At 42.6% G+C, this 12,298-nt stretch overlaps 1 protein-coding gene and 1 long non-coding RNA gene across 2 annotated transcripts in view; one reads left to right on the top strand and one right to left on the bottom strand.

Annotated features, from left to right (window-relative positions):
* LOC309534574 overlaps positions 1-9,695 on the top strand; it is a 73,930-nt gene extending 64,235 nt beyond the window's left edge. Inside the window, exon 3 of the long non-coding RNA XR_014220789.1 lies at positions 5,895-9,695. This is a non-coding gene — a long non-coding RNA (uncharacterized lncRNA). The remainder of the gene's footprint in view (positions 1-5,894) is intronic.
* Positions 1-12,298, bottom strand: part of LOC309534535 (BEN domain-containing protein 5-like) — a 730,363-nt gene that overhangs the window by 37,850 nt on the left and 680,215 nt on the right. The gene's annotated exons all lie outside the window — the stretch shown is intronic.

Genomic DNA, 12,298 nt, shown 5'->3' with positions numbered 1-12,298 from the left:
AATGAGCAAGATAGAGGTAGTAGGAAGACATTAATAATTACCTGTCCCAAGGAAGGGGGAGTAAAGAGTTTTATTGCTTTCAGAGTTTTACTGTGACCTGCGGGTGCAAGGTCAGGGCTGGGTCTTGGACTCTCGGCAAAAACTAAGCACAAATTATTTGAGGCTAATCCGCCTGGACATCATTAACAGCAAGCTTGTGAGCTTTCAGTAAACAAGCAGAAAATATTTTCTAGTCTCAAGTGTTGATGGGGTGGCTCAAGGTAGGCTAGGTTTCATAAATTCCCACTGAGATAAATCCTCTCCCTACCCTAGGTTCCATGAAAAGGCTTCCTTTCAGGGTAACACTGGCTTGTGCTTCCTGCAGGGGTCCTGACTAATGTAAGAGGAGGAAATGGGCATGGCTAAGAAGCAGGGAGGCAGAAAGGATGCAAGATTTGTGATCCAGGTAAGCTGAAGAAGTAGTCTGACTCCCAATGGCATCCATGGTGTCAGAGAGTTGGATGATGTGGAAGAGCGTCCTGGAGGATTTCAAAAAGCTGAATGAATAGGAGAGAGACATGGGACAGCTTCAGTGGAGAAAGATTGGTCATAGTGGAGAATGAGAGGTGACCAGTTAGTTGTAAGAAAGAAACTTCTTGATGGGCATAGCTGTAACACAAAGAGTGATCTCATTAAGGACAGGGCTGGAAGGAAGGGGCATTGAATGCCAAGGATATAGCTGTCAATAAACATCACAATACAATTTTCCTGCCAGAGAGAGGCAGGGAGGTCATGAGAGAGCTCTGGTTAATCAAAACTCACAGCCCAGGTGACTGAGATGTCCCTTATTGGGAAAGGTGGGGATGTTTCCAAAGGAATATAATCCAATTAGTGGGAGAAGATGCTTGCTGGAGGATGCCCTATTGTTACTTTCCTAGAGTTAATTGATAATTGAATAAGAGTTTAGTGGCAAAAGTTCCAGCAACTAATTAGGCTTGAGCATATGTCTTCAGACCCTTGCACAGTTCAATCTCAAGTACTGTTGTTGTTGGGGACTTTCTTTAGCTTACTGCTAAACTGGGATGTGCTTAAATCTGAACAATAATCACTTTCTCTGATTCACCACAATGGCACCAGGTGCGCTGCTCAGAGCAGAGCTAAAATGCACACACAGTATCCGGGCAAGTGCAGAGTTTCAGTTTAACTGAGTTCTCGGCAACACTAGATAACAAAAGATATAACTACGTTCGCTTTCAACAATTTGGAAGCTCAAAATGCAGTGGTTGACAATTAGCAACATCTTGATGAGTGTCTATATTTCTGGTTCTGACCAGCAACCAAACTTTTGGTGGTTCAAAATGCCTGGAATCCTACTGTCCCCTTAACTCTGGGGCACAGATGCAGCTTCTCATTAATAAGAGGTAGTGTAGCAGACTAGCAGTTGTGGAGAACATGATGAAGGCTGGACCACTACTGTGGGTGAGGCAGAGGATACCAGATGAAGCCACAGGCTGTTAAGGGCTGAGCTTCCTGATTCATTTGAGTCATAGTGCTTAACAAACACTGTGATAATTTCCTAGTGCACTACAGGGAAGAAAGACAGATTGATAGTTACTTCTCCTTTCCTGGTCTAAGAGTAAGCAGTAGAACATTGTGCCCTTGAAATCTATAGAAGAGAGTGTTGGTTTCACTGTTGCAGCTGGGTGACAGAAGACTGCATATTGGCAATGAAATGTTCAAAGAGGTATGAGCTGAAATCCGCTAAAACAATGAAAGGTTCACCAATGCAAGTGAGGCTGCAACCAGCTCTGTCAGAAATGCATAAACATAATGCTGAGGCAGGCCACATATTGACCTGGAAGATTGATTTCACGGCCTCCTAGAAGGAACATTAACTGTCTATGGCTGGAGTCTGAAGGTGTACTTCGCTCTGGGCTTTCACTGCTCTTTAGATCTGGAGTCTTTGCATCAAAGGTCATCAAGATCAGCCAGTATATGATCCAAGTTAGGGGCCTGTCAGAAGGAAATCTCAGAAACAAATCACCCTGTAGCAGCAGCATTAGTTCCAGGTAGTTTAATGGGCCCGGGGTGCTTTGAAACAAGAGCTGCTCTGTATGTTTTAGGGAGATATGATGGAATGCCACCTAAGAGTAAGAGTTTTCTGGAAGCCCTGGTTGCAGGCCTATGATTACTTGTGCTGTAGATTAACAGGGAAAATACTAACAGAATATTAGGGACCAGGTTCATTATATTCTTTAAACACAGTGAAACACAGTAGTACGTCTTGGGGCTTTTAATGTTAAATCTGTACATTAGCCCTTGCCCATTTCACACATGCTTGTGGCTGCATCTGATATACTTCATACAGGCTAGAGATGCATGCCCTTGTAAACGTCAAGGTCAAACACAAATATCTTGTACAGCACTTCCCCTGCGGTTCCCATGGACTCCCCATAGGCCCTGATGGACCCAGTTCCATATTAAGAAGAAATCAAAGCACTAGTTCTCTCACGCAACAAACCCACTGTACTACATCCCAACAAATAAGCATGCATGCCCTGATGCCATTCACACACTTCTGTGATGGGAAGTGGTAATACGTTAAACACTTTGTGGTATGGAGCTAGAAACAACACCGGTTAGAAACAAGGTAATTCCAGAAAGAAACGAGTACCAGAATGAGGAGGGAAGAGGATGCACAAATCTTTTTTGTAGGTTGCAATAAGGAAGAGCAGGGGTTTTGCTTACATTCTGACCCCACTTGAGTAGCACCGACACACAGATCCTTAGTTTCTTATAAACATGCCACATAAATCCACGAGGCTCTTAAGAAACAAACACAGCACCCATATAAAATACAATCAGATTCCATCAGGGGCTGTTCTGTATTTGTGTCTCTCTCTCCCCCCCCCCCAGCAGTTTCCAAAGTGTAGAAGAGTTTGCAAATTGTATCATGCTGTTCCTGTTAATGCAGCTCAGGCTGTTGAGGGTCCTCATCCCCAGTCAGAGCAGGAGTCAAGTAGATTTGCTAGGAAACTGTTCTGACTTCTGCAATGTTTTCCCTCCTCCCCTAGCTCATTTTCCATTGACACCTCTAGCCTGGTTTTCTGGTTCCTGGCAGGGTTAACTGGCAGACCCAGCAGGGGGGAAAGGAATGTCTCTGCCCCCTAACCGATTTCCTTTTATCACTGCTTGCTGTCCAGTTTGCAATGAACAGTTGGCTCCTGAAAGGGTTACATTGCCAGCTCAACATGCAGGAGATTTATTACAATTCCACGATGAGGCCTAGTTTATACCACACAGTCACAAAAGTGTGACCTGCAGCTGTAGAAAAGTTGTTGCCACCATGAAAGAGCACAGGTAATTCATTGAAGCGACACTATTTAGACTCTTGCCGAGCAGAGCAAGATGGTCTAGAGATCTCAGTAGATCAGGACATCTTGATCTCGTCAGCCCAGCTAAGGCAACCATAAATAAAAACAGCCCTAGGGATTGTTCTCAGTTTCACCAACAGAGACCACTTTGTTCCCTGCAGTGGGTTGAGGTGGTGGTGGGGGGGCTGTTTTGTTTTTAACAGGCCAAATGACTAGATCATGTCAAGAAATACAGAAGAGAACATAAAGCATAAAAGTGATTGCATTAAACAGAAGCTGGGACTTTTAGGAAACAGTTTAAGATGGACAAAGCACTGTGCAGCTCAGGATGGAAACCTGGTGTCTGTTAACTTCATTATTCAGCATAACACCCCCCCCTCCTTTAAATCTATTAGATATGATTGCATTTGCCCCCAGGAGCACATAACCATTTACCCTCCTACTCAATGAAGAAATCAAAAATAACTCAGTTTGAAAATGATGATGGGACCACTTTTTTCTGAAAAGGACATCTATTTGCTTAAATTTAGCAGGATACTTTTAAGAGAATGTCAGAAAGAAGTTTTGCCAATTTTTGATGGAGGGGAAGGGGAAGAAACCTTTATTTTGGCAGAAGGTGTTGTGCAACCTTCTGTCTCAACAGGCTCAGATCAGCCTCCAAGCCTATAGGAATATGTGTCATTATAAATTTATTTTAAACAATTTACATCCCATCTTCTTTCCATGCGAGAAGCAGAGGCAGCAAGATTTCACACCATACCCTGGAACCACAATTGAGGAATGACCCTGCTAATCCACTAGTTACAGCATGCATGGATATCAATTTAGGCATCATTTGAGGCGGGTGGGCAACTGCACCAGCAATGATAAAGGTCTGTCCCCACAGGGTACAAATGTGTTATGTATGAACCCCAACCCAATTTCTTCATCAAAATTTTAATATAGATTTAACATGTACCAGGCACTAGTGATTGGCTTCATGGGGTTCCAAGAGCAGACTATCTGAAAAGTAGCCTACTGCTTGATCACATTCCCCTGTTACCTTCTTTGGCTGGAGCTTACCATGCACTGCTTTATATCAGTATTTACTCAGCCCTTTTTATGGAACACATACTGTTTTAGATATAAGTGGTGCTATTACAGGCTCACAAAAACAACATGCGCTCAGCATTCTTAAAACATTGGCCTGAGCTCTGGTTTTTGGTGGGTTTTTAAAAATATCATTATTGCTACATTTCTACAGCATTCTCTGGTTTTACTCTTTCGGGAAACAACACATCTAAACTGCGTGGCTGCTTTTGGTTTCCTGATGCTGGGTGGCTGCATTTTGTTTCTATTCATTTTTAATTTACAAGCAGGTGTTTGAAAAGAGCCATCCCAGTAAGAGGCCCATTGATTTATGTTCTATTCCAGTAAGTTTCCTTTATTAAAAATGGCACCAGCAGGAGTAGCTTCTAAAAATGAAGGACTCCTATTGGTTTGACAATATGCTTGCATCGTTCACCTCCTCACATCTCACCCAACCAGTTTTTTTTATTGATTCACACCTTATGTATGCATTGTGAGGATACAGGGTATGTAAGCAACTCAGCTCTGGTTCATACATTTGCATGAAATAGGGGGGCATAGGGTCCCTCTTTGCAAATAATCCCATCTGAGCCAGACCTTATGGGGGACTGCCTGGAAGATGCAGAGGCCTGCTTCACTTGATTCTTTCGGGGAAGGCGGTCTGTGAACTGGACTGGCATGAGACTGAGTTCACACAGGCAAGAGTTTTCTACGTGGAAGAAGGGAGAGGTTTGTGTCCTGTTTCACTAGTGCTTCTGTGGTACTGATGCTGACTGCCAAAGGGCTGTTTAACACTTTGCACAGCCAACATGATTTCAGCATGTCTATCACAATAAACACCATACCAAATGAAAGGGAGACTCATCCCAGTGAATGCGCTGAAAGCACAATGGGTATGTAACAGTTGAGGTGTGGCCCTAAGCAGAAAAGACTAAACAAGAGGTAGAAGGCGGTTGAAATGAATTTGCCCATTAACCTACAGCAGGGCAGTAGCGGGGGGGGGGGCTACTTTTCCACTGAACTGTTATCTAGAAATGAAATGACATGATTTTAATTATGCTGATCTCGTGTTGTACTCTGGCTAATTAAAATTGCCCCATTGGTAGAAAAGCAACCACAACAGACAGCAGAACCAATCCCAGGTGAATTAGCCTATTTAACTGTAGCAGTTCTTTGTTGGCCTATCAGCTCTGTGAAAGAATACTGTATAACCTTTCCCTCTACTACAGTGTAAAGACCATAGCCAAGAATAAGCATTCCCTCAATGCCTTTCTTAGGTTTCTTTTGCACCCTATTTTCAAAGCAGTTGGCAAAATATCCTATTTTATTTAACCACTCAACCTTGTTAGACTGAGGGACAAATGTCTTGCCTAAGAATGACTTGGAGGGATCAGTTCTTCAGTATTCCATGCTCAACTATTTTATGCTCTACAATGTTGCTTTTTTATTTCTTTCTCTTTTTTTGTTCTGCAGTGATTCAGAAATGCCCCTGCAACACGATCATCTATTGACATAGCTCCTGGCACCTAACGATCGTGAGACCCACCACTGGCACCTCAGTTACACTTCCACACAAAATCCTGAACAACTCCTGCAATGTTAGAAGGAGGCCCAAAGAACACCTATGGATGAATAGATGACATCAGTGAACATTTTGGAGTGATTTACAACAGCTTTGGTATCAAACAAATGTGATGCCTGGAAACTATCCTAAAGGGACGCCAAGAGAGCTTTTGAGCTGGTTTTAAAACTCTGTTGATTGCTGTTTTGACAATAAATAATCCCAGAAGGGAGTTACTGAACAGATTGCAGCACTGGAGGATTTTGAAACAGAGAATACAAAAAAAGGGCGGACCATTTCTCTAAGGACTGACAGACAGTATGTCCATTACACGTGTGCTGCACTGGGTGATGACGAACATATATTCCCTATAGGATTCAAGGAAACATATATGCATGCTGCATAAAGACTCAATGCCTGTTTACAGCATTAAGATTTAGAGGTTGCCATGTCCAGGTTTCATCCTAAAACTGTTAATCTTTAATGATGATTTTCCAGTTTAAAATCCCTAGACCAGTCACAGATCCTTGTATTTCTCTGTGAAATCTCTAGTCTGATGGGAACTCTGTCAGCAACTCCACGCCAGAATGTTGTTGGTTCAGATCTACCTCTGCCCTTGCTTCCTCCAAGGTTGTGACTTAGTGCTGGTGGCTTGTTTCCATATGCTACACCTGCTCACAAGCCACAGGCAGATGAAAGAGAAGTTAAGACTCCCTAATCTGGCCGTGGACTTGTTAAAATGTAAACAAGTCTGAGTGGCAAACAGGTCATTTGTAAACATGATCCTATTATACCAATCTAAAGAATGTTCCTGGAATGTGAACTACTGCAATATACAACAATGTTATTGGGAATCACGCTTCCCAACTATACAAGGTGGAGAGACATTTGGTATGGTATACTCTGTTTCCCTAAAACAGTCTCTAATAGGAACCTGGCTGCAATGCAAAAGCTGAGGACAAAAACACCTGCCTGAGTTGAGTCACCATCCAGTTTTCCCTCAACATGCTGACTGGGAAGCAACAGCCGTTTTTATTTATTTATTTTGATGTGACAAGAGCTAGGCTGGCTTTGGAGTTGATTAACATCATCTGTTGCTGCCTATGCACTTGTCCCTGCACCCTCATATGTACAGGTGGTGGTTCATGATACACATTTATAAACAAATGGGTTGTTGTTGTTTTCTTTAAAAATACCCTATAACCCTTGTACCTCCTATGGCAGAAACACCCCCCGTAAAGATTGTTCCTGAACTTCCCACTATAATGAGATGATGACACTGAAAGAAAGATTGCATCAGGTTTGCAGAACAACTTTGTAGTATGAAGTTATCTTTTAAGAATGCCCTTCGATACAACAAAAACCTAAATGTAAACCAAGCTTTGCCTCCTATAGCAACAACAAAGTAAATGTCCAGATCAACTGATCCCTAACTTGACTCACAAACTTCAGCTACAATCAATGGCAGTGTGAAACGTTCCATAAATATTGTGAGAATGTGAAAACACCTGCAACAGCAAGCAATTAACTCCTTCCTTTTATTAAAGCCTCATTTAAATCCAGCTACATACTTCTACAGTGACTGCTAACCTTGAATTCACATTAGCAAGTGTGTCTGCAACTGGCTTTCTGTGTGGATCACTTTTGAGAACGTTTAAGACAAATGCCTGCCTGTTCTTCAGTCACCTCTTTTCTAACCAATAAGCCGTGAAGCTACTGAAATCATTGGCAAAATTACTCTTGATGTTAACGGGGGATGGTTTGGCATAGCACACTGCAGTAAGGGGATGAATTGAGGCTGATGCACATACTAGGCTGATCCTGGCATGGTCTGACAGGCTAGTGTTCCAGTTTATGCCTGATGAGGATATAACCCAAAGAGAAGAATGGAGCAGAGACTTTCATCTATTTACAGCAGCATCTGTAACCCTAAATATGATTATTTACTGTCTTCTGTATGTAAGAAAAGGATGAATCCCAACCTATTATAGCTACAATGTGGATAATTTCTTTCCCTCAGCTATTACAGAAATGCTTGAATCACCATGATGATAACTACTGGCCACCATCGCTGCCTGCCAAGTGAAACTGAAGCTATAAAGATTTTAAAAGCAGGGGCAGTGGCTTGACTTTATTTCACAGCAACAAAGCAAACATCCAAATATTTCTCCTGTAAGGACATTTGGAGGAAGGAGGAAAATCTCATTTATGCCACAAGAGGGCACTTTAACTACAGACAAATGCAATCTATGCTGTTTAGGAATCACCCAGGAAAGAAGGTGATGGAGGAAGAGGAAAACTGCTTAGTTATCTCCTGGGTTATAGGATGATTGCATTTGACTGCAGAGATACAGAAAGATGCACCAAGCCAGTAGTTTGCAACAGAATTCCCTATTTGCCTGCTGCTGCTGCTGCTGCTGCTGTTTTCTTTTTCTTTTTTTAAAGTCATATAGGCTAACCCATATATACTGCAAAAGGGGCAAACTTAAGGAAAAACGAAGATTGTATTGACCAGATGCAGGACACATGGCATTGCTTTTCAAATGAAAAGCCACAAGAACGCCAAAGCCCATGGGTCCAAATCAGTCTCCTAGATCGGACATGCATGACCCACCAACCCAAGTGCAGATCACCAGCCATGCAGGACAGGACTGTTCATCGGGGCTTGAGAAACCTATGGGGATCATTTCTTTTGCACTTTGCCTGGAACTGCCAAACAGAAGGCAGAGATTGCTATGCATATATATGGGAGGCCACAATACAGGGATGGGAAGCTAAATCTGGCTCGGTGGTCACAAGTTGGGCTGGCCTGTCACTATAGGTGCTCCTTAACTCCCCATACTATTTCTGATGCCCTTTCTAGGTATCTTTCTCTTTACTTGCACTCTGTGTGGAGAGGGAAACCTTTAGGGCACCTTTGCAGATATATCCACAAACTTTACTAGCAGAACACATTTTTATATGGTGAAATCATGCCCATTTGAGGCTTGAAAGCCAACCCCTCCCAAATAAACTCACCATTTGCAGCCCCTTACCTGCACAACTACCTGATTTCACAGAGCTCCATGTGAGCATGAGTCTTTCTGTGTGCACTGGAGCTGCAGAAATCTTGTGACTGGTATCTGCCTCACACACGACGGCGATTACGGTTTTGGAATAACTCAGAAGGCTGCTTTAAGTTTGTCTGGTGTAAGTGTTTAAAGTTAGCAGGCACATAAATAAGCCAGGCACGGACAAACTGGGGATGAAGGTGTGTTTCTCAGACAGAGCTGGCAGCTGCCTTCGTTTATCGGCAGGCCATTTATCATCTCAAGAAAAATATTGACGGTTCACAAGATTCACACTTGCCCTGACCCTGGGCTGAAGAAATGCTGTCTTCCAGGAAGGCTTTGAAAATGGAACCAAATCAAGGAACTGTGCCTCAAAAAGAAAGGGAGGGCATTGTATTAAGCAAGCAGAGGAAAGCGGGAAGACTCCTTGTGTGAAAAGCTGGCTACAAAAGGATAACACTGGTGCCAGCCACTGGGAATACATTTCTAGTAGATTCCATCTTTCTACCCCAACAAAAGTAGGCCTAAAAAGACTGATGTGGGCATTTTCAGGATATTGCCAGAGAGAACAGCTGGCCGTGAATTACAAGAAAACCCAAGTCATGGTTTTCTCAAGAAACTATAGAGCCCATAGATGGAGCATGGACAACCAGCTCATTGAACAGGTCAGCCTTATTTTCCAGTCTACAGGGTCATGGGGAGCACACCAGAAGTGTGCAAAAGAAAAAGCTTCCCAGAGTATCAAAATTCTGACACACTTTTTCTACACAAAAAGGTGGTAAACATACACTATCAGCCCTAGAAGTGTTCCAAGCTAAACCCCTGGCACAGTTATTATATGGGGCTCAGATCTGGACAGGCACTCAGCTTGGATCTACGGAAGCTGTCCAATCAAAGTTCTTAAGGCAAATTTTCTCTGTACCATCTCATTGCACCTAATCTTCCCTTGGCAGAATTATGGGTATGGCATAGGACACTTAACTATTGGCTTCGCCTAAACTGAAATCCCCCTGGTCTAATATCCCTAGTGCTGCAAGATCGTCACAAGAGCGCCTGGACTAAAATTGTCTATCAAAAACTTCACTCTTGTGGTTTATCACCACAACAGCTACTCACACTGGATTTTAGTAAAGCAAACAGTCTAATTAGTCAGCGCCTAAATGATATTAAGCGAGAGGACAACTTGGCCATAATAAGGAAATTTTGTCCATGGTACAACTATTTCCCACCTACCCATTTCAACTTGGTGGCGCATGCCCTTCTGGCTTGCACTCTTTATAAAGACTCGAGGAATGAGGTTATCATCCCTCTTTTATTGTCCATTCCGGGTCACCCAGCCACTGTCACAGTGTCCTTTCTTTTGGCAGATCAAGATGAGCAGGTGACAGCAAAGATTGCAGGGTTTTTAGCCGGGGCAATTAGAATAAGATCCACTATTTGACTATAGATTCAAAACCCCAAAATGTATTTATATAATTGACTTTTTATCTTTATTCTTTGTATATTGTATTGTTGTTTTATTGCTATGGCCGGTGGCTGATGCAAATAAAGATTCATTCATTTATCTCTAGTAGCTGCATACTGCAGAAGTTGTTTCGGACAATAGCTGAACCATTATGTCTTTGCTCCTGTAAATGTAGATATGTGGACAACGCACACCTGTGCCACAACTAAACTAATGTCATTCCAGGATGGCGGGCTCGGAAATAAGCTGTATGTCTCAGAAAAGGATTTTAGAACACTGTTTGTCTAGCCTTTCTTAAACCAGTAACTTAAGGGCCAATAATGGAGCATTATGAGTGCTGTGTTCCCCTGGTTTGTGTGGCCACTGGTCAGTGGCAAGGAGTTTTGAGCAGGGCTCCTGCTAAGGTGACACATCAAGCTGGGTTTAAAGTCTCACCCTTGGCATAAGAGGGCAAGTGGGTGAGGATGCATTTGGGTTCCCTAGCACTTTCCTGTGCCCTTCCCTATTGCCTCTGGATGGTGCCAGCTTACCCATGATGAGGGGTGGAAATCATAAAGCGAGAACTAGCCATGCCCAGCTGAAAAGGACTAAGTCACTTTGAATGGAGAAACATATATGCTAGTTATAGGTAATAGTTAGTAGTTAAATTTGTGGGGAAGTGTATCCACAACTGTTTCTTTGCTGACTTGCTTAAGTATGGCAGAGTGGATTGTATGTGAAGGAGAAGAAAAGCAAGAACTGTAGTTAGTCTAGGATTTGTTATTCTGCTGAAAGGCAAGGATTTCTAAGGAGCCTGAGAGATCTAGTTGTATCTCCATGGGGATTTAGACACCTTACTGCTGCTTGTTCTCTGGGTCAAATCTCATGTCCAGGGGATTAAGGTGCAAGTCAGAAAAATATACAATCACAATGATACCATGATCTGCAATGATCATTGTGCAATGATACAATGATACCGGATCTGGCAACGTCTGTTTCAGTGTATCTGAAGAAGTGTGCATGCACACGAAAGCTCATACCAAGAACTAACTTAGTTGGTCTTTAAGGTGCTACTGGAAGGGATTTTTTTTATAATGATACCATGAGTTCTGGTTGGTGACAAGTATGAGATGGAGCAATGATAGACAGATCCTGCACTACTACTACTACTACTACTACTACTTCTTCTTCTTCTTCTTCTTCTTCTTCTTCTTCTTCTTCTTCTTCTTCTTCTTCAGCATCTCACATTCATCTTTGGATATACCCCTCTCCAGTGTTCTCAGTTGTTTGCTTCCTGCACCCACATAAGGCTTACTGTTAATCTTAAATCATGCTCTCATCACATAGGTGGCTGTCTCCTTAGTCTTTTAAAATGGTAGGGTCCCACACAAGCATATTCCATTGGCCTGAGTCATCTCTTGCCACATATCCCGCACATGTCCATTTTAACTCTGCAGACATATGCAGGACACCTGGCAAGCGATTGAATAAAGTAGCGCTAGTGTGGAGATCTCTTACATGTGAAGAAATGATCAACCCCGGAAGATAGTTCCACTTAAATTATTGGTAAAGCGAGCTGAGCACAGAATTTGTTAATATAAAAGCAGCAGCAACACAAATGAATATGGATAGCTGACGCCGCAGTTGCAATGCAGAATGGGGTCATCTAAAGTAACAGTGTTAAAAAAAACAACACCTCTTGGAAAAATAGCTCATTTCTAAGTCCATTCCAAATTTTAAGCTTCAACATGGTCCTGCAGACATCAACAGGAATGAGACTGCTTGTAAGACAACACACGCACAGCCTCTTTCCTGTTCCCAA

Source organism: Podarcis vaucheri, assembly GCF_965113315.1.
Source record: "Podarcis vaucheri genome assembly, chromosome: 6".
Lineage (NCBI taxonomy): Eukaryota > Metazoa > Chordata > Lepidosauria > Squamata > Lacertidae > Podarcis > Podarcis vaucheri.
The sequence above is the reverse complement of the archived record's forward strand: the minus strand, read 5'-3'. Positions and strand labels throughout refer to the sequence as shown.